The sequence below is a fragment of the Chenopodium quinoa genome, unplaced genomic scaffold (assembly GCF_001683475.1).
Source record: "Chenopodium quinoa cultivar QQ74 unplaced genomic scaffold, ASM168347v1, whole genome shotgun sequence".
NCBI classification, from domain to species: Eukaryota; Viridiplantae; Streptophyta; class Magnoliopsida; order Caryophyllales; family Amaranthaceae; genus Chenopodium; species Chenopodium quinoa.
The window spans coordinates 2,573,319-2,578,253 of NW_018745177.1; positions in this window are offsets into that span (position 1 = coordinate 2,573,319).

Consider the following 4,935-nt stretch of genomic DNA (forward strand, 5'->3'; position numbering starts at 1 on the left):
AAGCAGATGCAATGGAGATGGTGAAAAAATGTGACAAGTGCCAAAGGTTTGGCAAACTAATTCACCGTCCGGCTACTGACCTCACTACCATTCACAGCCCACTACCGTTTGCTAAGTGGGGCATGGACATTCTGGGTCCATATACGCCTGCTACAGGCGGAAGGAGGTACATACTTGTTGCCGTCGACTACTTCACTAAATGGGTAGAGGCGGAGGCCGTAAAGGGAATCAAGACGAAAGATGTAATTTCATTCATTTGGAAAAATGTCATCACTCGGTTCGGGGTTCCCATGTCTATGGTTTTTGATAATGGTCCCCAATTTGAGACGCCTGTTCTCAAAAGCTGGTTGGGTGACCAAGGAATTGCAAACTACTTTGCATCTGTCGGCCGTCCACAAGCAAACGGCCAGGTAGAAGCCTTTAATAAAATCATCTCAGACGGTCTCAAGAAAAAGATTGAACGTGCAGGCGGCCTATGGGCGGATGAATTACCACATGTTCTCTGGGCCATTAGGACGACTGAAAAAGGGGCGACTGGAGAAACTCCATTCCTCCTAACTTATGGTGCGGAAGCTGTTCTTCCAATAGAACACTACGAGCCGACTCTTCGAGTAATGCTATATGACGAAGAGGCAAACTGGGAAGCCATGCGCCTGGCATTAGACTCACTTCCTGAAAAGAGGGGCAATGCTGTCTTGCGCCATGAGATCTATCGCCTGAGAATGACTAGATCATACAACAAAAAAGTACACAGGCGTCCACTCAAAGTAGGGGACTTTGTACTTAGAAAAATGGAAGCAGTTGGTAGGGCTAATGAGTCTGGCAAACTAACTCCCAACTGGGAAGGACCCTACCGAATCTATGAGGAAGTCAGGGACGGTACCTACCGTCTGGAAACACCAGACGGACAACCGTTGCCTCGAACTTGGAATGTAGATAATCTTAAAAAATATTTCTTTTGAATGATGTAAAGTAAAGAGCTACTTAATAAAAGTTTGCACTTACTATTCAATTTTGTATTACGAGGGGCATGCCGTCTGTACCTTTACAGTCGGCTACTCTCCATTGAGTTTTTACACTCTATCTTCAGAGGGGCATGCCGTCTGTACCTTTACAGTCGGCTACTCTCCATTGAGTATTTCACTCACAATAGGGGCATGTCGCCTGGGCATATAGTCGGCTACTCTCCATAAGAAGATGGCCGACTGGTTCCAAGCACATAGTCACCCCCCTAATACTTAGCTAAAAAGATTAGGGCCTGGCCGACCCTGTGCCTAACAGGCGGCTACCCTTCTTTTATTTAGCACCTACGTTCACCAAGAACTTACCAAGGCCACAGGCCGAATGATCAGACCAGGCGCCAAGCCAACTGATCAAATCTACAAAACTAATACGACCTGTCCCAACATCATAGCAGGCGTCCGACGGCATCCCTCCGGATGAAATTCGTCGCAGAGAGCAGCTCCCTTTTGGGTGGAACATTGTTCTATAAACTAATTACACGGCACCTATACGACTGTCCCCAAGGGCAACCACGTAGCCGTTTTTGAGACAAGGATAACTCTATCACTAACCAAACCAGTGGTAGCAGTTGACATCTGAGTCAGATGATCGCATGTATTACTTGGGATAAATGCAGGGGGTACCTATTGAGTTAATAGCCAACAAACATTGGCGAATCAAGGGGTCTAGCCGGCCTACGCCGCCTGGTACCTCTACTACTCAAACAAAAGTGACGGCGACTGAGTAACTCCAACGATAACTCATAGTCACTCCCTCAAATTTGGTATGGAGCCTAAAGGGTTTGAGTCGTCCGCCTGTTTTTAACAAACAGGGGCACTCAAACCCCTATTCCTACTAGGTAACCTATTGAGTTAATAGCCAACAAACATTGGCAAATCAAGGGGATCAGCCGGCCTCCGCCGCCTGGTACCTCTACTACTCAATCTAGATTGTGACGGAGACTAAGTAACTCCTATGTTAACTTAATAGTCACTCAAACTTAGTATGGAGCCTAAAAGGTATGAGTCGTCCGCCTGTTTTTAATAAACAGGGGCTCTCAACCACTACTCTTGCTAGGCTAACAAATTATGAGTTAAAAGCAACAACATTGGCAATAAAGGGAAACAACCGGTACCCGCCGCTTGTTATCTTTACTACTCAATTCCTTGGCGACTAGGTAATACTCTATTTACTTGGTCAGACCACTTTCCTACTTGGTTAAAATTACAAAAAGACAGGCACGCCTGCCTAAAAAGGATCCAGACAAAATAGTTCGAATACCGATTGAATAAATGGCCGACTGATCGTCTATCCTGGAAACAGACAACCAGTCGTCCAGGGGCATAGGCGACGTACTAACTATCCGTACCTGTCTGCAACGTTCGGCCATGTACAACAGTCGGTCTAGTAAACAATGGGATATTAGATATAGAATACTTGGACAAAATTCATTGCAAACAAAAATTCATTAAAAATAAGCCGGTCATTAAAGACCAGCAAAATATTCAAAGCCCCGACCCCCTGGCCGGGTAAATACAAAGCAAACGGCACGCAGGCCGTGGAAAGAATACATTAAGCTTAAGAAGGGGGCAGTTCAGTATTAGCAGCTGCCGCCTGGTCAGCACTCTTCTTGCTGGACTCGGCTTCAGCTGCATCCTTTTTTGATGCCTTACCCCCAAGTGGCACAAGCGCCACAACCGGCTCCTCCTCCTCCTCCAACGCTTCTCCCAACGCCTCTTCTTCAGCAGCCGTCAGGATCTCTTGATTATATGTTTCCAAACACTGGCGGTACGTTCTTTCCCAAGAGGCAAAGTCGGCATTGGGGAACAAGCGGCCCCAGGTCATGCGCTGGATTTGAGCGGAGTCTTCCATCATCTCCCGGACGAGCTCTTTCTTCTCTTGCTCGGCCTTTTCCGAGAGCTCTTGGGTAAGACTCTTCTCTTGGCTCACCAGGCGTTCTTTTACGCTTGCCAAGGATTTCTCCATGGCTTCGTAAGAGTACATTTTTAGGCGAAGAGGTTTCAGCTCGGCCTTAAGATTTGTGATGGTCGCCTCCAGCTCGTCATTCTTCTTCTGGGCCGCCTCTAACTAGCCCGAACAGCGGCGGTAGCCTACGCCTGATAATAAAGAATATCAATGGTCAGTACTTCATTTGGGCAATTGAAACATTGCCTTATCACAGTCAGAGGCGGCCATAGCTTTTGCAGCCTTTACCTCCTTGTTCTTCCGATCAAGCGGCTTGCGAAGGCCGTTAACTCGGAGCAGGGCCTAAGTACAAAAAAAAAAAATAGGCGTCAGTTTCCAAACAAAAAAGATAACAGGCGTCCTGGAATTCAAATACTCAAAAAGTATACCTCGGCAAGGACCCCTGCAATCCCATCAAGGTCAAGGGTGCCGACACCCCTGACCGCCTCCCTTTCAGATGGAGGAACTACTTGATCATGGACTTGGCTACCTCTACCAAGTCAGGCCCCTGAGGGCCGGCTGCATCAAGCGTAAAAAAGCAAGTTAGACCTAGTCAAGAAGGAAGCAAGTGTAAAAGTTTTTACAAGTAATTGTCCATACTTCTAGGCGGCCCGCCGGAGTTTTAGAAGAAGTGGCCGGCTGCTTCTCAGCCGCCACTGTTTTCCTGGAAGACCCAGGAGAGCTTGCAACAGTCGTCCTCCGGGCCTTGGGTCCGGCTGTTGCGAGGAAGAAGCTCTTGGAGTGCCCGACTGGAAAAAAAAAAGAGAGTTAGTATATGCATAAGACAACTCCTAAAAGAGGAAGAGTTTCGAAGCCTACCAAGGGTGCCCCTTGTTGGGGGAGTCGGTACAAGACTGTTGCATGAGAGAGGCCCGCAACATGGCCGCCGCAGTCTTGGATGCTGTTATTTTACTCATGGCGTCAGCTGCAAAAAATAAACAGCAAAGTTAGTAAAAATCCCAAGTAAACAAGGCGTGAAAAAACAGAGTATTTGTCAGGCCGGCTACCTCTAGAGCACCGACTGCTGAGGCCACAGGCGGCCAAAAAGTACTCGTCATAGAGCCACTTGAAGCTCGGGACGCAGTTTAGGGGTACTTGCTCTCGTACCCCTGAAGTAGAGTTCACCCTAGTCTCTACTTTGAAGAGTCCTTTGTCTAGGATCTCTTTTTAGCCTTTGGGGGAACAGGCGGCATGCTGCGGCCGCCTGCGAGAAGAGGCGGATCCTATTCCACTTGTTAAAGCGTTTGTTCAGCTCCGTGTCTGAACCCTCGATGATAAGGAAGGTGTTCCGCCAATCCTTCCATTTGTTCGCCTTACCTCTCGTCATGAGGTAGCCCCTATGGCTTGTTAATTGATACCAGCCGGTACCTCCCGACTTAGGGTCCGGCTGAGATAGTTCATATGGCGAAAGCCTCAAAGCTTGGCTCACCCCGTACATTTCGCACCGGCCACATAGCCGAGTACGTTTACCCAAGAGTTGGGGGCTAACTGCCATAACCCAAATCATACCCATCTAAAATCCGCTGAACAGCCGGATGTAATGGGAAGCGCAGTCCAGCTTTGATGGTCGCCACATAGCAGCCAAAGCAGCCGTCATCATAGCTGGTACAGCCGGCCAGACGACAGTGTCTTCTGGATCCGGCACGAACAGTAAAAATTCGGGGCCCATTCTGTGGTTAGCTATAAGCTCTCCACTTTGTCTTGCATGGCTGCGATCCGGCCCGGGGTACCGTGCAGTAGTAGGGGGTGTTTTCCTCTCTGTAAGAGGCGGACGGCTCCGCCAATTGCCCCCTTCCCAACTGCATGAGAAAGCCTCGCCTCTTGTAGGCGGCTGTTTCTTTCTTCGAGCCTGGAGAAGCGTGGCCAGAAGAGCTGGACTCGGACTCGTCCTCTGACGAGTCCGAAGAGGACGACTCCTCCCTCTCCCAGAGGGGCCCGCCTCCTCTCCCTTAGAAGGAGCAGGAGGAA